At 46.9% G+C, this 26,525-nt stretch overlaps 1 pseudogene; it reads left to right on the forward strand.

Moving 5' to 3' along the window:
* The first annotated feature begins 24,581 nt into the window (after positions 1-24,581).
* LOC120361251 (small ribosomal subunit protein eS7-like) lies at positions 24,582-25,176 on the forward strand (annotated as a pseudogene).
* Positions 25,177-26,525: the final 1,349 nt, after the last annotated feature.

The following is a 26,525-nucleotide window of genomic DNA, read 5'->3' on the forward strand; positions in this document are numbered from 1 at the left end:
ATGGTAGGGGGAAATGGCTTCTCAACCCTTGGGATCCTTTCTTGAACAACAGCATGAAGCAGAAACTGACTCCAGCCTGCCTGGGCTGCAGGAAAAGGAGTGGATATTTTGTAGCTCCAGGGAGCAGAGTCTCACAGATGCAAAGAAATGAGGAGAAGGAAGGTCAAAGCCTCCAGACGCCTCTGTAGCAATGGTAACTAATCAGAGTGGATTAAACAAAGAATAGGCCGGGCACGGTGGCTCACGCCTGTAATCCCAGCACTCTGGGAGTCCAAGATGGGCAGATCACCTGAGGTCAGGAGTTCAAGAGCAGCCTGGCCAACATGGTGAAACTCCATCTCTACTAAAAATGCAAATTAGCCAAGTGTGGTGGTATGCACCTGTAATCCTAGTTACCCAGGAGGCTGAGGCTGCCGTGAGCTGAGATTGCACTAGTGCACTCCAGCCTGGGCAACAGAGCAGGACTCTATCTCAAAAAACAAACAAACAAAAAGACTAGATATGGGTTGTTAGGAGTCAAGCGTGCCTCCCAGGGCCCCAGTGGTGTAAAGGTAGCCAGACCCGAAAGGGGCCAAAGAAGCAAGGACTCATGGACCTTCTGTGTGCTTCGTGTTTCTGCTTATCTCTGTTTATGCTGACTTTATTTGCTGTGTTACTTTTGCATGACAAGCAGTGGCCATTGGAAAGAGCATCCCAGATTAAACTAGGATCTGTTCAGCCCAGTTCTGAGGGAAGGACTTGGCTTGGGCCAGATACCCACCCCCAGCCAGTATCTGAGCCAACTTGGACAAATGTGGTTTCTGGTAATCAACCCCTTAAGGTGAAAAGGACAGTCGAGTGGGTCATTATGAACTGGGCAGGGCATTTTTTCCTTTTATTAATAATAATAATGGCCAGGCATGGTGGCACACACCTGTAATCCCAGCTACTCAGGAGGCTGAGGCAGGAGAATCACTTGAACCCAGGAGTCGGAGGTTGCAGTGAGCCGAGATCATGCCACTGCACTCCTGCCTGGGCGACAGAGCGAGACTCCATCTCAAAAAACTTAAATATATATATATATATATATATATATATATATATATATATATATATATACACATACATATACGCGCGCGTGTGTGTGTGTGTGTGTGTGTGTGTGTGTGTGTGTGTAGACCCTGTGAAATCTTCAAGAAGGAAATTGATGGAAGGAATTCATACAAGGGAGTCCTGCAAAGGCTAAATAACCAGGCCTCATGGGAGCAGAAACCGTGGAATCCATGGAAAGCCTCCTCTCTCATGCGTGTTTTCCTGCTGTCTCTGTGAGCCTGTCCAGCCACTTGCCTTCCCGATGGGCTGCCTCTAATTTTGTGTCAGGCCCTGGGCCCCAAACAGCCACTTCAACCCAGCTGCCCAAGGCGAAGCGGTCACTATCTGCCCGTTTTCCACCTCCAAGTATCGGGAGAGGGATCTGAAGGGCCTGTGATCTCTTCCAGCCAGACCCCCTGAGTCTCAGGTTCCCAGGCCCAGGCTCAAAGAGGAAAGTCATTTGCCCAAAGTCTTCCAGGGAGAGGGCCTTGAAGCCAGGTTTCTGTATCAGTTCCATGAAGTGGCTGCCAACTGGGGGGCTTTAAACAACTACAAAAATTTTATTTTCTCGTAGTTCTGGAGGCCAGAAGTCCAAGATCAAGATGTTGTTGGCAGGATGGCTCCTTCTGAGGGCTGTGGGGAAATGTCTGTTCCATGCCTCTCTGTGCCGGCGATCTGTGGCGTTCCTTGCTTGTAGACAGACACATCACCGCGATCTCTGCCTTCATGTTCAGGCGTTCTTCCTGAGTGTGTCTGTGTCTAAACTTCCCCTTTTTATAAGGACACAGTCATCGGATCAGGGGCCCACCCTGCTTTAGTATGACCTCATCTTCACTTAATACATCTGCAGAAACCTTACTTCCAAAAAAGGTCACATGCTGAGGGTAGGACTTGTATTTTGGGAGCACACAATCCAATCCATAGCAGAGCCCGAAGCCCACCACAGCAGCACACGCACTCTGCCTCCAGCCCGGCTAGTTCTCCCGGGGTAGGCTCTGCTCACTGGGCATCCATTAAGCCCCGAAGGCGTCGCTCACACGGTCTTATCTGGGATGGGCATAGACCCAAGTCTGCCCTACTGTCCTCGAACTCACACTAGAACATTCACAGGGAGCAGTCGTGATTTCCGAGGCTCCACTCCGGTTGCCATGGGCGGGACCCGGCTCAACTCTGGGTTGAGCACTTAGGACGGCTTTGTTCAACCAGAGGGACCTTTGTCTGTTTCTCAACCAAGCTCCAGTTTCATCAGGCAATTTTAGAGGCATTAAACCTGAACAGCCCACAATGGACTAATGAGTTTCATTCAGTGTGGATGACAATGACATATGAATCTAAGCCGGCCAGTGTCCCCTCTGCCCCAGTGGTTTCACAATAGCTGGGGTTGACAGGTGGCTGGGTCCTGGGCCAGGGATTCAGGCAAGTGGTTTATTTCTCTATTCATTTATTTATTTATTTTTTCTATTTCGTTTGGCTAAAAATCTTAAGCAGATTTTACTCACTGGTTAACTAGGTAAATCTCCCTTGAGGGTTAGTTGCAGAACTGAGAAGTCCAGGACATGTATGAAAGTGGGAAAGCTGACTCTCATTTCTTCAACCATGACAGACATCACCAATCAATCACGGACTCAACCCTGAAGGCCACAGGGGACTAGAATTCAGGCCTGGGTACATTAGATTCTGTGTTAATTTCATACCATGATTTGGTGACTTGCAGGTTTTGGGTTTATTTTTTTATTTTTTATTTTTTGACTAGTCAAGTGCAGTAGTGAGAAGGGGAAAGCAGTAGAACAAGGAGTTCGATCTATAACTGACTGTGGACAATCAATTGAGATAACTCACTACCTTTGGACCAGCCTTTTTTTTTTTTAAGACAGAGTCTTGCTCTGCTGCCCAGGTTAGAGTGCAGTGGCAGCATTTCAGCTTATAGCAGCTCCGCCTCCCAGGTTCAAGCGATTCTCCTGCCTCAGCCTCCTGAGTAGCTGGGATTATAGGCATGGGCCATCACACCCGGCTAATTTTCATATTTTTGGTAGAGACAGGGTTTTACCATGTTGGCCAAGCTGGTCTTGAACTCATGAGCTCAAGTGATCCACCTGCCTCAGCCTCCCAAAGTGTTGGGATTACAGGAGTGAGCCACCGTGCCAGGCTTTGTTTTTTTCTTTATTTTTTGTCTTTTATTTTGTTCTGTTGTCTTTTTTTTTTTTTTTTTTTTTTTGACAGTTGCCCTGACTGGAGGGCAGCATCACGATCATAGCTCACTGCAGCCTCACCCTCCCAACTTCAAGCAGTCCTCCTACCACGGCCTCCCAAGTAGCTAAGACTATAGGCTTGCAGCACTAGGCTGGGCTAACACTTCTTGTTTGTTTAACAAACAAAACATTTTTTGTGGCCCAGCGAGATGGCTCACACCTGTAATCCCACGACTTTAGGAAGCCTAGGCAGGCGGATCACCTGAGGTCAGGAGTTTGAGAACAGCCTAACCAACACGATGAAACCCTGTCTCCAGTAAAAATACAAAAAATTAGCCCACCATGGCAGGTGCCTGTAATCCTAGCTACTGGAGAGGCTGAGGCAGGAGAATTGCTTGAGCCCGGGAGGTGGAGTCTGCAGTGAGGTGAGATTGTGCTATTGCACTCCAGCCTGGGCAACAAGAGTGGAGCTCTGTCTCAAAACAAACAAAAAATGGTTTTTTGTTTATCTAATATTTTTTGTGTGTTTTTTAGTAGAGACAGGCTTCATTGTCTTGCAGAGGCTGGTCTTGAACACCTAGGTTCAAGAGATATTCCTTACCAGGCTTGGTGGCTCACATCTGTAATCCCAGCGATTTGGGAGGCTGAGGTGGGCGGATCACTTAAGGTCAGGAATTCAAGACCAGCCTGCCCAACATGGTGAAACCCTGTCTCTACTAAAAATACAAAAAAAAAAAAAACTAGCCAGGCATGGTAGTGAGCAACTGTAATCCCAGCTACTCAGGAGGCTGAGGCAGGAGAATCGCTTGAACCCAGAAAGTGGAGGCTGCAGTGAGTTGAGATGGTGCCACTGCACCCCAGCCTGGGCAACAGAGTTAGACTCCATCTCAAAAAAAGCAAAAAAAGAGAGATATTCCTGCCTCAGCCTCCCAAAGTGCTGGAATTATAGGCGTGAGTCACCATGCCCAGCCTGAGCACGGAGGCAACTTGCAGCTTTGAGTCTATACTTGGTATTTGCCTCCTTGAAAGAAGTGCTAACGGGGCCATCAATACCTCCCAATCCTAGCAGCCATGTCGCTGTTACTCATCCCCAGAAAGAGATCAGTAAGCTGGAACATTTGTCTTGCTGGGGCTAAAAAAAGAATTTAAAAATCTATAAAGGGTCTTCTGGCCCACCCTGCCTATTTTGCAGATAGGGAAAACTGAGGCTCAGAGAAAAGAAGACAACGACTCACTCACAACCACACAGGTGACAGATGGCAAAACCAGGCTTGGCATTCCTGGTCCCCAGCTCAGACTTCCCCTCACCCATCTCCTCTTTTTTTCCTCTGGCCTCTGATGGAGCCTGCCAAAGGCCTGTGTATTTCTTACCTGCCTGCATATCATCCCAGTTCGTGCTGACAAGTCCCTGGGGAGGCTCATTTTCCTCCTCTTCCATCTGCCCCAGCCCCTCAAAACCCCACTGCGTGCTCTGTCTTGCTCCCTAATGATGTGTGCTGTTGCCTCCACCAGCTCTTGGGAGTTCTGCAGCTTTCCACACCTTTCTGGGCGCTTCTTTTGGGCCTCCCTCCTGGCCCTAGAGAAGGCTCTGAGCCTTGTCCCTTGCCCTGGCTCCACCCCAGCCACTTCCCCAGAGCCTCTCTGGCTCAGATTCGAACCCCCTTCCCCCTTGCTCTGCCACCTTCAGCTACCTGAAGCCGGCAAACCTTCCTATGGGCCAACTGCCTGGGGCGAGCACAGCAAAGAGGGCAGACAGACCCCCTGGTGGCCACAAACCAATGTAGCTATGACAAGTCCAGGAACTCTTAACGTTTTGCTGCTGTTGCTTTGTTTTGTGGTGGTTTTTTTTGAGATGTGGTCTTGCTCTGTCATCCAGGCTGGAGTGCAATGGCGCAGTCTCGGCTCACTACAACCTCCACTTCCTGGTTTCAAGCGATTCTCTCGCCTCGGCCTCCGGAATAGCTGCGACTACTGGCGCATGCCACCACACCCGGCTAATTTTTGTATTTTTAGTAGAGACAGGGTTTCACCATGTTGCCCAGGCTGGTCTCAAACTCCTGACATGAGGAGATCTACCCGTCTCGGCCTCCCAAAGTCCTGTCATTACAGGCATAAGCCACCAGGCTAGGCTTTTCTTTATTTTTTTTTCCCTCAAAAATGATATATTTTTGATCAGCGGCTCATGCCTGCAGTCCCAGCACTTTGGGGAGCTGAGGCAGGTAGATCACCTGAGGTCAGGCGTTCCAGACCAGCCTGGCAAATATGGAGAAACCGTGTCTCTACTAAAAATACAAAAATTTGGCAGGCATGGTGGTGGGTGCCTATAATATCAGCTACTAGGGAGGCTGAGGCGGGAGAATTGCTTGAACCAGGCAGGTGGAGGTTGCAGTGAGCCGAGATGGCACCACTGCACTGCAGCCTGGGTGACAAAGCAAGACTCCGTCTGGACAAATATTTACTTGGAAAAATAAGAAGATACAGATAAATTAAAACACCAATAATAATGAGTTAATGAGTATTAATTAGGTACCTACTATAGTCTAAGCACCATATACACATTAGCTTACTTGATCCTCAAAATAAGAGAAATTCTACAGGGCAATGACACAGTTTCTTCAACAAATAAATGGCAAGGAAAACGTGTGAGAGAAGGAGAGCATTTTGGATGACAAGAGACTTAAAAAGATTATGGACTATGGAGAGACAGGTGGATGGATGAACGGGACAGTGCGGCTGCTGTAATGTGTTAACGGCTTTGACTACAGGCTTATTCAGGTGCTCGCTGTAGAATTCTTTCTCCTTTGCTGTAGGTTGAAAGTTGAACTAATAAAATGCTGGGGTTCAGAGGAGGATCTATCAGCCAAACATCACATGAGGGCTTTGTGGAACTTGATTGAAACAAATCACGTGTAAAAAGACATTTATGCAATAAAGGAGGATGAATTAACAGTGATTAGATATTAAATATTATTAGGGAATTGTTTAGAAAAATTGTAGGTGTGTTAATGATAGCATGGACGTTTTAAAATTTTTAACAGAGTCTCCAGGTTTGAGATTTGCTTGAAAATAACCAGCAGAGACGCAACTGGAGAGGGAGAGATGAAACAAGATTGGCAATTAATTGATAATTGTTGAAGATGGGTGATGGATAAGGAAGGTTCATTAACTATTCCTTCTTCTTTTGTCCACGCTTGAAAATTCTGATAATAAAAAATTAAAACCTGGGCAACATGGTGAAACCCTTTCTCTACAAAAATTATAAAAATTAGCAGGGCGCCGGGCGCGGTGGCTCAAGCCTGTAATCCCAGCACTTTGGGAGGCAGAGGCGGGTGGATCACGAGGTCGAGAGATCGAGACCATCCCGGTCAACATGGTGAAACCCCGTCTCTACTCAAAATACAAAAAATTAGCTGGGCATGGTGGCGCGTGCCTGTAATCCCAGCTACTCAGGAGGCTGAGGCAGGAGAATTGCCTGAACCCGGGAGGTGGAGGTTGCGGTGAGCCGAGATCGCGCCATCGCACTCCAGCCTGGGCAACAAGAGCGAAACTCCGTCTCAAAAAAAAAAAAAAAAAAAAAAAAAACAACAAAAAAAAAAAAACAAAAAAAAAAAAATTAGCAGGGCATGGTGGTGTGTGCCTGTAGTCCCCAGCTACTTCTGGGGGGCAGTGCTGAGGTGGGGCGATCACTTGAGCTTAGAAGGCAGAGGCTACAGTGAGTTGTGATCAAGCTGTGACCACGCCACTATGCTCCAGGGACAAAATGAAACCCTGTCTCAAAAAAAGAGAAAAAAGAAAAAAGGAAACAACTCTTAGGTAGGTGCTATTATATTGCAGCCAAGGACGTGGAACTGAGGTCTAGGTAATTTGCCCACAATTCCCCCAGCCAGCACATCCCTGAATGAAAAAAAAAAAAAAAATTCCATCCAGGCACGGTAGCTCACTCCTGTAAACCCAGCACTCTGGGAGGATGAGGAGGGTGAATCACGAGGTTAGGAGTTGAAGACCATCCTCGACAACATGATGAAACCCCACCTCTACTAAGAATGCAAAATTAGGTGGGCGTGGTAGCAGGTGCCCGTAATCCCAGCTACTTGGGAGGCTGAGACAGGAGAATGGTTTGAACCCGGGAGGTGGAGGTTGCAGTGAACTGAGATCTTGTCACTGCACTCTGGCCTGCGCAACAGGGCAAGACTTCGTCTCAAAAAAAAAAAAAAAAAAAAAAAAAAAAATATATATATATATATATATATATATATATATATATATATATTTCTGCCTGTAATCCCATCACCTCCTAACATCTTGATGGAGATCCTTCTAGATTTATGCATATAAAAGGACTTTGAATGACTAGAAAATATACATACTGCCTGAGTCTATCCTTGTGCACCACCAATTGCATTAGCGTGTCCTTGAGCATAAATTTCTGATGTAGAGCTACGGAAAGGAAGTAACACACAGGGAGTGCCTGCTCTGAGCTGAGTACTCTCACTGCATGACTTACAGGAGCCTCGTTAATCCTCCAGCCACTCTGGCAGGTGAACTTCATGGCCTCTACTTTTACAGCCAAGGAAGCAAACTCAGAAAGGAGAACTGCCTTGCCCAAGGTCACAGAGCTAACAACGGATGTAGAGTCAAGGGTTGGTGATGGGACTTGACTTTATTAAACACCTGCTTCCCTTCTTGACAGTAACCTTCGGGAAGGCGGCCATCTGATCTGCTTTTTTGGGCCTCTTATCCTGGAGCCTGAACAGGACGAATAAAGATTCTTTGAATGAATAAAGGAATGGAAAAAGAGCTATAGCCGGGATTTGAACATCCTTCCTCTAATCAGCTAGCATACTAGGCATCCTTTCTAAAGAATTGTGGGCCTGGTGAGGTGGCTCATGTCTGTAATCCCAGCACTTTGGGAGGCCGAGGTGGGCAGATCACCTGAGGTCAGGAGTTTGAGACCAACCCAGTGAACATAGCAAAACCTCATCTCTACTAAAAATGCAAATATTAGCCAGGCCTGGTGGCAAACACCTATAATTCCAGCTCCATGGGAGGCTGAGGCAACAGAATCACTTGAACCCCGGAGGAGGAGATTTCAGTGAGCTGAGATCAAACAATTGCACTCCAGCCTGGGCAACAGAGTGAGACTCCTTGTCTCAAAAAACAACAACAACAACAAAAAATGAAAACAAAAAAAAGAATTCTGGTGAGATACACATAACAAAATTTACCATCTTGTGCATTTTAGGTGTACAGTTCAGTGGCATTAGGGACATTCACACTGTCATGCAACCATCAGTACCATCCCTCTCCAGAACCATTCTCATCTTGCAAAACTGAAATTCCATGCTCATGAAACAATAACTCTCCATTCACCCATCCTCTAGCCTCTGGCGACCACCATTCTACTTTCTGTCTCCATGAATTTATTTTTTTTTTTTACATAACACAGAGTCTCACTCTGTCACCCAGTCTGCAGTGCAGTGGCACCATCTTGGCTGACTGCAACCTCCACCTCCCAGCTTTAAGCAACTCTCCTGCTTCAACCTGCTGCGTAGCTGGGATTACAGGTGCCCTAGGATTATATCACGCCTGGCTAATTTTTGTATTTTTAGTAGAGACAGGGTTTTACCATGTTGGCCAGGCTGGTCTTGAACTCCTGACCTCAAGTGATCTGCCCACTTCTGCCTCCCAAAGTGCTGGATTATGGGAGTGAGCCACTGTACCCAGCATCCATGAATTTGATTACACTGCATACCTTATATCAGTGGAATCATACAATATGTGGCTTTTTGTGACTGGTGTATTTCTCTTAGCACAGTGTCTCACGGTTCACTTACGATGTAGCATGTGTCTGAATTTCCTTTTTATGGCTGAAGAATATCCCACTGTATGGATAGACCAGAATGTGTTTATCCATTCATCCGTCAATGGACATTAAGGTTGTTTCCACCATTCAGCTTATTGCAAATGCTGGTGTCATGAACATAGGTGTACAAATATGTCTTGGAGTCTCCGTTTGCTGTTCCTGTTGTTATATACCCAGAAGGGGATTGCTGGATCATATGGCACTTCTATTTTTCTAGGCACTTTTTTTTGTGTATGTGAGAGACAGAGTTTCGCTCTTGTTACCCAGGCTGGAGTGCAATGGCGCGATCTCGGCTCACTGCAACCTCCGCCTCCTGGGTTCAGGCAATTCTCCTGCCTCAGCCTCCCAATTAGCTGGGATTACAGGCACGCGCCACCGTGCCCAGCTAATTTTTTGTATTTCTAGTAGAGACGGGGTTTCACCATGTTGACCAGGATGGTCTCGATCTCTTGACCTTATGATCCGCTCGCCTTGGCCTCCCAAAGTGCTGGGATTACAGGCTTGAGCCACTGTGCCTGGCCCTTTTTTTTTTTTTTTGAGACAAAGTCTCACTCTCTCGCCCAGGCTGGAGTGCAATGTCATGATCTCATCTCACTGCCACCTACGCTTCCCAGGTTCAAGCAATTCTCCTGCCTCAGCCTCCCAGGTAGCTGGAATTAAAGGTGTGCACCACCATGCTTAGCTAATTTTTTGTATCTTTAGCAAAGATGGGGTTTCACCATGTTGGCCAGGCTGGTCTCAAACTCCTGACCTTGTGATCTGCCCGCCTCAGCCTCCCAAGGTGCTGGGATTGTAGGCGTGAGCCACCAGGCTTGACGACACTTCTTTGAATTATTATTTTTTCTTTTTGAGACAGGGTCTCACTCTGTCACCCAGGATGAAGCACAATGGCACATTTATGGCTCACTACCACCTCGACCTCACAGGCTCAAGTGATCCTCCCATTTCAGACTCTCAAGTGGCTGGGACTACAGATGGTGTGTACCACCATGCCTGGCCAGTTTTATTTTTATTTTTTGTAGAAGTGAGGTTGTTGCCTAAGCTGGTCTCAAACCCCTGGGCTCAAGTTATCCTCCGGCTTCAGCCCCCCATAATGCTGGGATTACAGGCATGAGCCACGTACCCAGCCTGAATTCATTTTTATTCTGTATTTTTCACCTAACCATAGGCTTGCCGTTGCCATGTTTTTGTCATTTTGATGACGACACATGAGTCTCAGGAGGTTCAATGGTTCCTGCAGTCTTTGTGGAAGCTGCCCCTCCTCTAGGAATCTCCTTCCTGTCTGTCCCTGGTAGTGAGTCCTGCTTCAGGGACTCAACCCATCCTTCATGACTCCAAGGACTAGCTGACACTTCTGAGTAACACTTGGGATTCCCCTTCCTGCCCACTTCCTGATTGACATTACTCAATGGTTTGGGCCATCATGTGTTCAATGTTCCCCTTCAAGGGAGGATAGCAACTTCTCTTTTTTTTTTTTTTTTTTTTTTTTTTTTTTTTTTTTTTTTGAGACAGGGTCTCACTTTGTCACCTGGGCTGGTGTGCAGTGGTGCAATCAACAGGGTCTCACTTTGTCACCGGGGCTGGAGTGCAGTGTTACAATCATGGCTCACTGCAGCCCAGGCTCAAGCGATCCTCCTACCTCAGCCTCCCAAGTAGCTGAGATTATAGGTGTGTGACACGATGCCCAGATAATTTGTAAAATTTTTTTGTAGATACAGGGTCTCCCTATGCTGCCCAGGCTAGTCATGAACTCCTGGGTTCAAGAAATCTTCCCACTCTGGCCTCCCAAAGTGTTGAGATTACAGGCTGAGCCACCGAGCTCGGCAACTTCTGTCTCTTACACTCTGTTCTCTCCTTCCCTGTCTATTTCACATTCTCTCACTAATGTTGCATGAATAAACATTATTAAAGTAATTAAGTAATTGCCTTCTCTCCTGGGGGTTGTTTCCGACTTTTGAATGTAAGTAACAATACAACAACAAAGGGAGGTAATTTTTTCCCCTATACTGATGAATCATTTTCTTAAGATTCATTTCTAAGAGTGGGATAACTCATCACTGCGCTTGGGGAAGCAGGAGGAGATTAAAGAAAATGGCAGATTGGGCAAGATTTATCCAATAAAGGAGCAGGAAGGAAGTGTTCAGTGTCAAGGGAACATGGTTGTTGAAGGGGTACTCTCCCACCGTCGTCACTAGGAACTTTCCTTCCCATTTCACAGATGGTTCCTATAGGGGGTTGAATATTAGTTTTCCCCTCAAAAGATATACCCACTCAGAATCTGTCAATGTGACCTTACTTGGAAAAAGGAGCTGGGAAAACGGAATTAAGTGATGGATCTCAAGATAAGAACATCTTTAGATGAACTCTAAGTCTGACAGTAAGTTCTTAGAAGAGCAGAGGAAACGAGACTGAGACGCAGAGAAGGCAAAGAGGGAGAGTCAGGAGGGATGCATCCACAAGCCAAGGAATCCAGGGCCCCTGGGAGCTGGGAGAGAGGCATTGAATGGATTCTCCCTCAGTGCCTGCAGAAGAAGCCAACCCTGCTGACAACTTTGTCTCTTCTTTTTAAAAAAGGTTTAGTTTTCATGTTTGCAGATACTTAGTAGGCATATATATTTATGGCTTATATGAGATATTTTGATACAGGCATACAATGTGTAATAATCACGGTTTTTTCAATTTAAAGCTGTGCTATAGTGACTTTATGTGTATTTTTTCTATCTAAACATGTTTTACTAATATTATTTATTTTTATTTTTTTATTTCCATAGGTTTTGGGGAAACAGGTGTATTTGGTTACATGAGTAAGTTCTTCAGCGGTGATTTGTGAGATTTTGGTGCACCCATCGCTCGAGCAGTATACACTAAACTCAGTTTGTAGTCTTTTCTCTCTCACGCCCCGCCCCCCACCCTTTCCCCAAAGCCACTAACTCCATTGTATCATTCTTTTTTTTTTTTTTTTTTTTGAGACGGAGTTTCGCTCTTGTTACCCAGGCTGGAGTGCAATGGCGCGATCTTGACTCACCGCAACCTCCGCCTCCTAGGTTCAAGCAATTCTCCTGCCTCAGCCTCATGAGTAGCTGGGATTACAGGCACGCGCCACCATGCCCAGCTAATTTTTTTGTATCTTTAGTAGAGACGGGGTTTCACCATGTTGACCAGGATGGTCTCGATCTCTTGACCTCGTGATCCACCCGCCTCAGCCTCCCAAAGTGCTGGGATTACAGGCTTGAGCCACCGCGCCCGGCTCCCATTGTATCATTCTTATGCCTTTGCACCTTCATAGCTTAACTCCCACTTATGAGTGAGAACATACGATATTTGGTTTTCCATTCTTGAGTTACTTCACTTAGAATAATGATCTCCAACATAATTCATTCTATTATAAGGACACATGCACACGAATGTTCACTGCAGCACTGTTTACAATAGCAATGACTTGGAACCAACCCAAATGCCCATCGATGATAGACTGGACAGGGAAAATGTGGCACATATACACCATGGAATACTATGCAGCCATAAAAAACAATGAGTTCATGTCCTTTGGAGGGATGTGGATGAACCTGGAAACCATCATTCTCAGTAAAGCGACACAAGAACAGAAAATCAAACACCACATGTTCTCACTCATAGGCGGGTGTTGAACAATGAGAACACATGGACACAGGGAGGGGAGCACTACACACTGGGGTCTGTGGTGGGGAAATAGGGGAGGGACAGCGGGGGGTGGGGAGTTGGGAAGGGATAACACGGGGAGAAATGCCAGCTATAGGTGATGGGGAGGAAGGCAGCAAACCACATTGCCATGTACATACCTATGCAACAATCCTGCATGTTCTTCACATGTACCCCCAAACCTAAAACGCAATAAAATATATATTTAAAAAAATAAAAAAATAATAATGATCTCCAGTCCCATCCAGGTTGCTATGAATGTCATTCATTCACTCCTTTTTATGGTTGAGAAGTATCCCATTACATATGCATAACGTCATATATGTAATTGCTTTCTTTATCCACTTGTTGATCGATGGGTTTTTGGGTTGATTCCACATTTCTGCAATTGCAAATTGTGCTGCTATAAACATGTGTGTGCAAGTATCTTTTTCGTATAATGACTTATTTCCCTCTGTGTAGATATCCAGGAGTGGGATTGCTGGATCAAATGGTAGATCTACTTTTAGTTCTTTAAGGAATCTCCGTACTGTTTTCCATAGTTATACGAGTTTTGTATAACTGTTTTCCATGGGTATACTAGTCTATGTCCCCACCACCTGCTGACAGCCTGATTTGGATTTGTGGCCTCCTGACCAGTGAGAGAATACATTTCTGTTACCCGAAGGCAGTGAGTTTGGGGAATTTTGTTCCGGCAGTCTCAGGACTCTCCTATAGTCCTCAGGCAATGAGGACTTACAGCCCCTTTCGGAACACGGCCCCCACTGCAGGCGCCAGCTGGGGCAGGCAAGAGGCTACCTGGTGATGACTGCCCTGCCCTTCAGAGGGAAACAGTGTGTTCTGCAGGGTCGGGGAGCCAAGCTCAGGCCACTGGAGAGAGCGGAGCATGAAATGGGGTGGAGGGAGCACCTGGCACAGCACTTGGGAAACTGAAATTAGGTTTTCGTATGCCACACACAAATGCATTCCAGGTGGACTGAGGCCAAAATGTGGGAAACGACACTTGAAAATATTTAGTAGTAAATATAAGACAATATTTCCATAACCCTGGTAAAGGGAGGCATTTCTTAACCAAGGTGAATCTTGAAGCTTGAAGCATTTGACTATATTAAAATTATTTTTAAAAACCTCCAGACATCAAAGGATACTATAAACAAGTAAAAAGGCAAGTTATAGACCAGCATGAAATTCTAGCAATACAAGTTAGTAACCAGGATTTACAAAGAAGCGGTACAAATGGATATGCACGATCAACCCTCCGTTCCAACAGCAAAATGGGCAAAGATATGAATAGAGAATTCCTAAAGCAGAAGCAGTAAGATAGGAAAAGATTCTCCATCTAGTCTGTGTGTGGTGAGATCCTGCTTGGAATCCCAACACTTAGGAGGCTGAGACAGGAGGATTGCTTGAGCTCAGGAGTTTAAGACCAACCTGGGGCCGGGCACGGTGGCTCATGCCTGTAATCCCAGCACTTTGGGAGACCGAGGCGGGTGGATCACGAGGTCAAGAGATCGAGACCATCCTGGTCAACATGATGAAACCCCGTCTCTACTAAAAATACAAAAAATTAGCCGGGCATGGTGGCATGTGCCTGTAATCCCAGCCACTCAGGAGGCTGAGGCAGGAGAATTGCCTGAACCCAGGAGGCGGAGGTTGCAGTGAGCCGAGAGCGCGCCATTGCACTCCAGCCTGGGTAACAAGAGCGAAACTCCGTCTCAAAAAAAAAAAAAAAAAAAAAAAGACCAACCTGGGCAACATAGCAAGACCCTGTCTCTACAAAAACATTTTTAAATAATAACCGAGCATGGTGCTACATGCCTGTGGTCCCAGCTACTTGGAAGGTGGAGACAGGAGGATTGCTTGAGCCTGGAAGGTGGAGGCTGCAGTAAGCCATGATTATACTACTGCGCACCAGCCTGAATCACAGAGCAAGACCCTGTCTCAAAAAAAAAAAAAAAAAGATTCAGAGTCTCGATCTCACTAAAATTTACTGAGGGGTACAAATTAAACAGCAGTGATACTCTATTGCATCTTCATCAGACTGATAGAGAATGAAAAAGTTTGACACAGCCGAAGACCCGTGAGAACATGGAGAGGGACATTGCAGTGGGCAAGGCCAGGAGAAAGTATTTGCTTCACCGGATCTTAGGGACTGAATTGTGGCCCCCAAATTCATACGGTGGAGACCAGTCCCTCAGTACCTCAAAATGAGACTATATTTGGAAATAGGGCCTTGAAGAGGTAATTAAGGTAAAACAAAGCCATATGGGTGGGTCCTGATCCTGACACGTGTCATAATAACAAGAGGAATTAGGACGAAGACACACAGAGGAAGGACCACGTGAAGACACAAGGAAAAGGTGGTCATCTGCAAGCCAGAGAGAGAGGCCTCAGTAGGAGCCGACCCTGCCCACCTTTTATTCTTTTTTTTTTTTTGGAAATAGAATCTCACGCTGTCACCCACACTGGAGTGCAGTGGCACGATCTTGGCTCACTGCACCCTCTATCTCCTGTGTTCTAGTGATTCTCCTGCCTCAGCCTCCCTAGTAGCTGGGATTACAGGCTACTCAGGCATGCACCGCCAAACCCGGCTAATGTTTGTATTTTTAGTAGAGACGGGCTTTCAGCATGTTTGCCAGGCTGGTCTAGAACTCCTTGGCCTCATGGGATCCATCTGCCTTTGCGTCCCAAAGTGCTGAGATTGCAGATGTGAGCCACCGCACCTGGACCGCTGCCCACACCTTCAACCAAAACTCTGAGAGAAGAAATTTCTGGTGTTTAAGCCACCAGTCTGTGGTATTTTGTTATGGCAGCTCTTGCAAACTAACACACCTTGTAACATTAAAAATGCTCAAATCATCTTCCCTCCAATTTAGCTCTTAGGTATAAATGTTAGGCCTTTGTTAACTCACGTGTGGTCCCTGGACCAGCAGCATTGATATCAACCACAAGCTCCTGAGAAATGCAGAATCTCCGCCCCACCCAGACCTCCTGAATCAGAGCCTGCATTCTAACTTTGACTTTTTGTGTTTTGTTTGTTTTTGAGAGGGAGTTTCACTCTTGTCACCCAGGCTGGAGTGCAATGGCATAATCTTGGCTCACTGCAACCTCTGCCTCCCGGGTTCAAGCGATTCTCCTGCCTCAGCCTCCTGAGTAGCTGGGACTACAGGTGCACACCACCAAGCCCCAGCTATTTTTTTGTATTTTTAGTAGAGACCCGTGTTAGCCAGGAAGGTCTCGATCTTCTGACCTCGTTATCCCCCTGCCTTGGCCTCCCAAAGTGCTGGGATTACAGGCATGAGCCACCACACCTGGCCAATTTTAATATATAAATATATATATATATAGTATATATAGTATATATTATCTATAGTTTTTTTTGAAATAGAGTTTTGCTCTCATCACCCAGGCTGAGTGCGATGGCACAATCTCGGCTCACTGCAACATCTGCCTCCTGGGTTCAAGAGCTTCTCCTGCCTCAGCCTCCTGAGTACCTGGGATTATAGGCATTTGCCACCATGCTCAGCTAATTTTTTGGTATTTTTAATAGAGACAGGGGTTTCTCCATGTTGGTCAGCCTGGTCTCGAACTCCTGACCTCAGGTGATCCACCTGCCTTGGCCTCCCAAAGTGCTGGGATTACAGGTGTGAGCCACTGTGCCCAGCCATGCACTTGAACTTTTTTTTTTTTTTTTTTTTTTGGTGAGGTCTTGCTGTGTAACGCGGGCTGCCAGGCTGGAGTGCAGAGCTTTTTCACAGGTGTGGTCATTAGCACTACAGCCTTGGATTCCTTGGCTGAAGCAATCTTCCCACCTCAACCTAACTTTGACTTTTAACAAGTGATTTTTTTTTTCTCAAACTTTATTGATTTATTTTTAATTTGTTGAGAAGGCTGGAGTGCAGTGGTGCAATTGATCCAGGCTTACTGAACCTCCACTTCCCAGCTCTGGCCATCCTCCAGCCTCAGTCTCCCTCAGTAGGTGGGACCACATGTGTAAGCCAACACGTCCAGTACTTTTTTGAATTTTTTGTAGAGATGGGGTTTCACTATGTTGCTCAGGCTAGTCTCAAACTGCTGAGCTCAGGCAATCAGCCCACCTCGACCTCCTGAAATGCTAGGATTACAGGTGTGAGCCACCACACCAGGCCTTTTCTCAAACTTTAATATTTACACACATCACTTGGGGGTCTTGTTAAAATGCAGATTCTGTCCAAGAACTATTCACAACAGCAAAGACATGGAATCAACCTAGATGCCCATCAACAGTGAACTAAATAAAGAAAATGTGGTACGTATGTACCATGGAATACTAATGCGGCCATAAAAAATAACAAAATAAGGCGCAGTATGGCAGCTCATGTCTGTAATCCCAGCACTTTGAGAGGCCAAGGCAGGTGGATCATCTGAGGTCAAGGGTTCAAGAGCAGCCTGGCCAACACAATGAAACCCTGTCTCTACCAAAAATATAAAAATTAGCTGGGCATGGTGGCACACACCTGTAGTCCCAGCTACTCAGGGGGCTGAGGTAGGAGAATCACTTGAAACTGGGAGGCGGAGGTTGCAGTTAGCCAAGATTATGCCACTATATTCCAGCCTGGGCAACAGAGTAAGACTCCATCTCCAAAAAAAGAGAAAAAAAGTTGGACAGGAAAAATGAAATAAAACAAAATGTAGATTCCGGTCTGGAAAGTCTGGGGTGGGGCTGAGACTGGGCATTTCTCACAAGTTCCTAGGGCTGCTGCTGGTCTGAGAAACGTACTTGCAGGAACAAAGAACCAAGCCCGGGTCGTTCTCCCCGCATTGACTGCACACTGCAGTAGAGGACTATAACTGGTCCATCCCAAAGGCTCAGTACATCAGACTCCCTGGGCTGGGCCTGGGCTTTGGCATTTTTTTTTTTTTTTTTTGGACATGGAGTTTTGCTCTTGCTGCCCAGGCTGGAGTGCAATGATATGATCTTGGCTCACTGCAACCTCTGCCTCCTGGGTTCAAGTGATGCTCCTGATTTGCCCACCTGAGCAGCTGGGATTGCAGGTGTCTGCCACCATGCCCAGCTAATTTTTGTGTTTTTAGTACAGACGTGGTTTCACCATGTTGGCCAGGCTGGTCTCGAACTCCTGACGTCAGGTGATCTGCCTGCCTTGGCCTCCCAAAGTGCTAGGATCACAAGCCTGAGCCACCATGCCCAGCGCTACGTTTTTTTTTTTTTTTTTTTAAGTTCTCAGAAGATTCTAAAGTGCTGCCAAGATTGGGAAGTGCTGTCTTAGAGCTGCGAGTCACTCGGGAAGCCCCCAAAGCCCACAGAGGTTCGGGCACCTCTGGGCAGATAAGGGCATGGCCTTTGTGGTATCACCTAATTCCCAGATGAATCCATATACCCTCCCTGCTGCCACAGTGTTTGAGGGCCACTCTAGAGCAGTGGTTCTCAAACCTGAGCTTGCATCAGAATCCTCTGGAGAACCCCTAAAAACACAGATTGCCAGACCCTGCCCCACAGCGTCAGCAGGTCTGAGCTGGACCGAGAAATGTGCTCTGCTAACAAAATCTTCGATGCTGCCAATGCTGCTGGCCCTAAGACCACACTATGGGAACAGCTGCTGTAGGATGCTGCTTGAATCAGTGCCCAAAGAGACTGTTTAAAATATTTATGAGGCCAGGCTCGGTGGCTCACGCCTGTAATCTCAGCACTTTGGGAGGCCGAGATGGGCAGATCACGAGGTCAGGAGTTTGAGGCCAACCTGCCCAGCATGGTGAAACCCCATCTCTACTAAAAATACAAAAATTAGCTGGATATGATGGTGTGCACCTGTAGCCCCAGCCACTCGAGAGGCTGAGGCAGGAGAATCGCTTGCACCCAGGAGGAGAAGTTTGCAGTGAGCCAAGATTGCACCTTTGCACTCCAGCTTGGGTGACAGAGCGAGATTCTGTCTCAAAAAAAAAAAAAAAAAAAAAAATCACTGAAGTGTTTTTGAATGTTAAAAAATGAAAAATCATCCATTCGGCCATTGTTACGGGTTGAATGGTATCCCACCAAAAAGATGTGGAAGTCCTAAGCAGAGCACCTGTGAACGTGATCTCATTGGAAAATAGGGAGCCGGGCACAGTGGCTCACGCTTGGAATCCCAGCACTTTGGGAGGTGGAGGCAGGCAGATCACCTGAGGTCAAGAGTTCGAGAAATGAACAGTGCTAGGTGATGAAACCTCATCTCTTTTAAAATATATATATATAAAAAATTACCCCGGCGTGTTTGTGCGTGCCTGTAATCCCAGTTACCCAGGAGGCTAAGACAGGAGAATTGTTGCAACCCAGGAGGTAGAGGCTGCAGTGAACTGAGATCCTGCCACTGCACTCCAGCCTGGGCGACACGGGGAGATTCTGTCTCAAAAAAAAAAAAAAAATTAGCCAGGCGTGGTGGCGTGTGCCTGTAATTCCAGCTACTCAGAAGGCTGAGGCACAAGAATCATTTGAGCCTGGGAGGCAGAGGTTACAGGGAGCTGAAATTGCACCGCCACGCTCCAGCCTGGGCGACAGTGAAATTGTGTCTTAAAAAAAAAAAAAAAAGAACTAGGGTCTTTGCAGGTGATCGAGTTAAGATGAGTGATTAGGGTGGCCCTAATTCGATCTGCCTGGTGTCCTCATAAAAAGGAGAACATTTTGGCCAGGCGTGGTGGCTCATGCCTGTAATCCCAGCACTTTGTGAGGCCGAGGTGGGTGGATCACTTGAGGCCAGGAGTTCGAGACCAGCTTGGTCAACATGGTGAAAAGCCCTGTCTCTTTAATTTAAAAAGAAAAAAAAGGGAGAAGATTTGGACACAGACAGAAATGCGTAGAGGGAAATGACAGGCTGGGGGGACGCCATTTCCAAGGCAAGGAATGACTGAGGCTATCTACTGGAAGCCAGGAGGAGGCGTAAAACAGATCCTCTCTCACTGCCCGAAGAAGAAATGAAGCCTGCCAACATCTGACTGCAGGCTTCAGCCTCCAGAACCATGAGGCAGTGCACCGCTGCTCAGGCCACCCAGCGTGCGTGGCAGTCCGTTACGGTTGCCCTGGGAAACCAACACAGGCATCTCCCGATGAATAGCTCGTTAATTACGGCACAACCCACCCCATGGAATACTCTAAGAGAGTGGAGGTGACCTACAGAGGCAAGTCGCAGGGTGATCCAGACAGGATGATACCACTTACATAATGCTCTATCTGGTTACTGCAAACATGAATATTAACAACATAAAAACAGGCATGGGAAGAGAAACGCGAGGTTTTATGTGTACAGCATTGACACATCCCTGGATGGAGAAAACCTGGATGCAAAAGAACCCCCTGAAGTCAGGAACTTGAGCTGTATTCTGTAAGGTTGTACTTCTTGGAAAGGATTGAAAAGAATCAGAATTCATTTGATTAGCAAATATCATTTGAGCGCTTACTGAGTTGGGGCAGGACTCAGCCACATGCACAACTGCACCCAAGAGTCCAGGATTTTGCTCTGTTGTCCAGGCTGGAATGTTGTGATGTGATCACGGCTCACTGCAGCCTTAAACCCCCCTGCCTCCACTTCCCTGTCTCCCTATATGCCCCCAACCCCCAGCCCACGTAACTAGACTCCGGGGCTCAAACGATCCTCCTGCCTGGGTCTCCCAAAACGCTGAGAACACAGGCATGAGCAACTGCATCTGGCCAGCAAATGCTTCTCAGTTGAAGATTCCTCTTTGGGAATACACCACCGCCTTCTCCTTTCCAGACATTCAGACCGTTTCTCCACATGGAAGATGAGTTTCAGAAAGCAGCAGTCTACTCATGTTTGCAAGCGTGCGCACACACACACTCTTCAAAGAGAACAACACAACATAGCAATTTTCTTTCCTTACTTTTTTTTTGAGATGGAGTCTCACTCTTTTTTTGCCCAGGCTAGAGTGCAGTGGCACAATCTCGGCTCACTGCAACCTCTGCCTCCCAGGTTCAAGCGATCCTCCTGGCTCAGCCCCCTTAGCAGCTGGGATCACAGGCATGCGCCACTACGCCTGGCGAATTTTTTGTATTTTTAGTAGAGACAGTGTTTCGCCATGCTAGCCAGGTTGGTCTTGAACTCCTGACCTCAGGTGATCCACCTGCCTCAGCCTCCCAACGTGCTGGGATTACAGGCGTGAACCACTGTGCCCGGCCCCTTACTTATTTTTCCTCCATAAAGCAGCAGACAGTTCAGATCCCTCTTTCACCTCGTGGTAATAGAAAACAACAAAAATACACCAAAGAAAGAAGCTGACAGCAACACAACCAAGCCATTTCCACTGAACAAGACTTGCAAATCCTGGAACCTAGAGACCCACAAAGGCCCACGAGAAAAATACAAAGAACAAATAAATTCATGGAAAAGCATTCAACAAGCATGGCCAGGAGCCCCATCCCACAAACACCAGGAGAACCAGGGCGGGGCTGCTTCTAGGGAGCTGAGGTGGGTTCTAGGGGTCCCCGCCTGAACTGGCCGACACAGAAAGCCAAGAAAGAGGGAGGCCGTGGAGAAGCCGCACTTGCTCTCTGGAGCAAGTCACAGTCAGAGGCCAGGTACCTGGGGTGTGGTGTGAAACAAGGCAGGATGGTGGCCAGGGGTCCCCCGTGACGGTCTCAGACACAGACCATTCGTGAGTGCCCAGCAATGAGGTAGTTGACTAACAGTGAAACTGAGATTCAAGCACCCTTTTATTCTATTTCTAATATTTTTTTCTTTTTTTTTTCTTTTTTTTTTTTTTTTTTTGAGACAGTCTCCCTGTTGCCCAGGCTGGAATTCTATGGCGTGACCTTGGCTCACTGCAACTTCTGCTGGGTTCAGATGATTCTCCTGCTTCAGCCTCCTGAGTAGCTGGGGCTGCAGATGTGCACCACCATGCCCAGCGACTACTTTTTTGTATTTTTAGTAGAGACAGGGTTTCATCATGTTGCCCAGGCTGGTCTCAAACTCCTGAGCTCAAGCAATTCACCCGCCTTGGCATCCCAAATTTATAAGCAATTTTTTGAATGATAAACCCAAGGCTAGGAAGATGAAGGGGAACTGGATGATGAAAGTTTACATGCACACAAGAGCCGAACCATCCTTTAATTTGCTCAGCATCTGTTTAGTGAGCACCTACTATGTGCCAGCCCGATGCTAGGCATGGGGGAGCTGTGTGATGAAGGACGCACGTGGTGTCCGTGTGTGGAGGGTCCCGGTCCCGTGTGTAGGACAGCCTTTGATTTGCCACTTGCGTTTAGCAGCAGTGGATACCAAGTGAGGGTCCGATGGTCCATGCAGCTGCCCTTCATTCAATCCAGTCAGCTCGTCTTCTACTCACAAGTCTCTGGGGAGAGGCAGCATTATCTGCCTTTTATAGGCAGACCAGCTTGTTCTGATTTCTGGGACTTGCCTGGTTTTAGCACAGAAAGTCCCACATCCTGGGGACCCCCTTAATCCTAAGAAAATAGGGACACTTAGTCACTCTGCATTTTCCAGATGAGGAAACAAGATCAGAGAGGTAAAGGGATTGGACCAAGCCTAATTTGTTGAGCAAGGGTTGAAATCCAGGCCATGGAGTTCTGCAGGGGCCCAGGAGGGGAAGACAGACAAATCAAAGACCATGCAGCCACCTCAAGGAAGACCCCAATGTGTTATTTTTGATGAAAGTAGTTGATGCTCAGTGCTGGTCAGGGATGGTGACTGAGGCAGGACCAGGCAGCCCCTCAGTCAGTATCGAGCTGACGGTCTCCTTGGAAAAGCAATTCAGCAACTTGTAGTTAATGACGCGAAATTGTTCATACTCTTTGACTGAGGAAGAGTATGCCTGGACATCTATGCTAATGAAATTATCCATTTCTTTCTTGTTAAAAATGTATTGGAGGTCAGACGTGATGGCTCATGCCTGTAATCCCAGCACTTTTGGAGGCCAAGGCATTCGGATCACTTGAGGTCAGGAGTTCGATACCAGTCTAGCCAACATGGTGAAACCCTGTCTCCACCAAAAATACTAAAACAGTGGCCAGGCGTGGTGGTGTGCACCTATAATCTCAGCTACTCGGGAGGCTGAGGTGGGAGGGTCACCTGAGCCCAGGAGGTAGAGGCTGCACTGAGCTGAGATGGTACCACTGCACTCCAGCCTGGGCAGCAGAGCAAGACTCTGTCTCAAAAAAAAAAAAAAAAAAAAAAAAAAAAGCTATTGGAAAGAAAATGTTCTCTGCGGCACTATCTGGAAGAGAAAAGAAACGTAATAGCCCATGTAGGTCAATGGCTCTATGCAGCGTAAGCCCTCTGCCTACATGCTCACACAGCTGTGAAAATGTCACTTTGATGACTACGTAGCCACACGGAACACTCCTAGGATAGAAGCAGTATCTTAAGGAACAGAATAAGAATGATGTGTGCCTTGGGTACCTGCAACGTGGCAAAATGCTTGTGATTGAGGGCAAGGCTGGAACGGATTATGCTGAGTGGGAGGTGTTGCGGGAATAAAGGAAGATTTTTAGAAGTTGTAGGTAGTGGCTGGGCCCTGCGGCTCATAACTCTCAGCACTTTGGGAGGCTGAGGCAGGAGGCTCTAAACGAGCTGTGACCGTGCCACAGCACTCCAACCTGGAGAGACCACCTTGTCATAAAAATTAAAAAACAAAAGTAGTTTTACATCCCATTATACTTTCTTTTAAAAAGTGTGGAAGGAGCTGCGTGGTGGATCATGCCTGTAATCCCAGCACTTTGGGAAGCCGAGGTGGGCTGATCACTTGACGTTAGGAGTTCAAAACCAGCCTGACCAACATGGTGAAATCCCATCTATACTAAAAATACAAAACAATTAGCCAGGCATGGTGGGCAACAGAGCAAGACTTCGACTTAAAAAAAAAAAAAGGATGGGCCGGGCGCGGTGGCTCAAGCCTGTAATCCCAGCACTTTGGGAGGCCAAGGTGGGTGGATCACGAGGTCAAGAGATCGAGACCATCCTGGTCAACATGGTGAAACCCCGTCTCTACTAAAAACACAAAAAATTAGCTGGGCATGGTGGCGCGTGCCTGTAATCCCAGCTACTCAGGAGGCTGAGGCAGGAAAATTGCCTGAACCCGGGAGGCGGAGGTTGCAGTGAGCCGAGATCGCGCCATTGCACTCCAGCCTGGGTAACAAGAGCGAAACTCCGTCTAAAAAAAAAAAAAAGGATGGAAGGAAAGCTAGGAATTCTAGGCTTGTGCATGTGGACAAAGATTTCACTTGCAAAATGGTCATGACTGCACTGGTGTAAATAGTAGATGATTGGAAGCAACCTGAATTCCATTAAGAGAAATAAAAAACTGATTTTTAAAGTTTAAATAAAAATCTGATTCTTCCATACAATGGGTGCTATTAAAAAGAATGGGGCCAGGCACAGTGACTCACACCTGTAATCCCAGCACTTTGAGAGGCTCAGGCAGGTGGATCATCTGAGGTCAAGAGTTCAAGTCCAACCTGGCCAACATGATGAAACCCCATCTCTATCAAAAATACAAAAATTAGCTGATTATAGTGGGAGTGCCTGTAGCCCCAGCTACTCAGGAAGCTGATGCAGAAGAATCGCTTGAACCTGGGAGGTGGAGGTTGCGGTGAGCCGAGGTCACACCACTGCACTACAGCCTGGGCATCAAAGGGAGACTCTGTCTCAAAAAAAGAAAAAAAATCCACACATTTTTACAAATCAAAAAATCAAACATTAAAAAATAATGGTGGGGGATTTTGACAAGCTCTCATGAGATTTGGGTCTTTTCCTAAATCGGCACTCACCAAGAAGAAAGCCATGCTCAGTTCCAGCACCAAGATCGTGAAGCCCAATGGCAAGAAGCCAGACGAGTTCAAGTCTGGCATCTCCCAGGCTCTTCTGTAGCTGGAGATGAACTCGGACCTCAAGGCTCAGCTCAGGGAGCTGAATATTATGGCAGCCAAGGAAATTGAAGTTGGTGGTGGCCGGAAAGCTATCATAATCTTTGTTCCTGTTCCTCAACTAAAATCTTTCCAGAAAATCCAAGTCGGGCTAGTACGCGAATTGGAGAAAAAGTTCAGTGAAAGCATGCTGTCTTTATCACTTAGAGGAGAATTCTGCCTAAGCCAACTCGAAAAAGCCATACGAAAAATAAACAAAAGCGTCCCAGGAGCTGTACACTGACAGCTGTGCACCATGCAATCCTTGAGGACCTGGTCTTCCCAAGTGAAATTGTGGGCAAGAGAATCCGCGTGAAACTGGACGGCACCGGCTCATGAAGTTCATTTGGACAAAGCACGGCAGAACAAGGTGGAACACAAGGTTGAAACTTTTTCTGGTGTCTGTAAGAAGCTCACGGGCAAGGATGCTAATTTTGAATTCCCAGAGTTTCAATTGTAAACAGAATGACTAAATAAAAAATATATTCACAGTAAAAAATAAAATAAAATAAAATAAATAATGGTGGGACAGGAGATTCCCCTACCAGGAGCTAGGGGACTCTTATTTTAAAAATGCTTTGAGGGCCAGGCACGGTGGCTCAAGCCTGTAATCCCAGCACTTTGGGAGGCCGAGGCGGGTGGATCACGAGGTCAAGAGATCGAGACCATCCTGGTCAACATGGTGAAACCCCGTCTCTACTAAAAATACAAAAAATTAGCTGGGCATGGTGGCGCGTGCCTGTAATCCCAGCTACTCAGGAGGCTGAGGCAGAAGAATTGCCTGAACCCAGGAGACGGAGGTTGCGGTGAGCCGAGATCGCGCCATTGCACTCCAGCCTGGGTAACAAGAGCGAAACTCCGCCTCAAAAAAAAAAAAAAAATGCTTTGATATGCAAAGACCAAAAAAAGGCTTTTGTGTTTAGCACAAAAAAGCCAGTACACAGGAATTCCCAGGAACTTTCCAGCAGCAGTCAGGATTTTGGCAGGGATCACACATGCCCGCCTGCCTGCCGGGGTTGGGGTGGGGATGGAACTTGCATCCTCCACGGCCACCACAGGCACCGCCACTGACCCTGAACTTGGTTTGCTTTCAGCCTGTGCCATAATCGGCTGGGTCTGGAAAGAAGAACAGGGATGGACCGGGCAGAGAGGGAGAGGCAAAGGAAAGGTTTTTCTCTTTCTTTCTTTTTTTTTTCAGATGGAGTTTTGCTCTTTGTTCAAGCAATTCTCCTGCCTCAGCTTCCTGAACAGCTGGAAGTACAGGTGCACGCCACCACGCCCAGCAAATTTTTATATTTTTCGTAGAGATGGGGTTTCACCATCTGGGCCATGCTGGTCTTGAACCCCTGACCTCAAGTGATCCACCCGTCTCAACCTCCCAAAGTGCTGGGATTACAGGCGTGAGTTACCATGCCTGGTCTCAAAAGATTATTCTTATTTGTTTGGTTGGTTTTTTAAGAGTTGGGGTCTCAGTCTGTTGTCCAGGTTGGAGTGCATTAGCTTAAGTGATCCTCCTGGCTTAGCCTCCTGAGTAGCTGGGACTACAGGTCCGCACTACTGCACGTGGCTAATTTTGTTGCTGTTTGCTGGTTTTTGTAGAGACAGGGTCTCACCGTGTTGCTCAGGCTGGTCTCAAACTCCTGAGCTCCCACTATCTTCCTGCCTTGGGCTCCCAAAGTGCTGAAATTACAGGTGTGAGCCACCACGCCTGGCCCAAAAGAATGTTTTTATTTTGATTGTTCTTGATCTTGTTGGGAGTTGATAAAGACACTGGCTGTCATAGAACTGATTTGATCCAGTTCATCTTTTCATTCATTCACTC

This window comes from Saimiri boliviensis, chromosome 1 (assembly GCF_048565385.1).
Source record: "Saimiri boliviensis isolate mSaiBol1 chromosome 1, mSaiBol1.pri, whole genome shotgun sequence".
NCBI lineage: Eukaryota > Metazoa > Chordata > Mammalia > Primates > Cebidae > Saimiri > Saimiri boliviensis.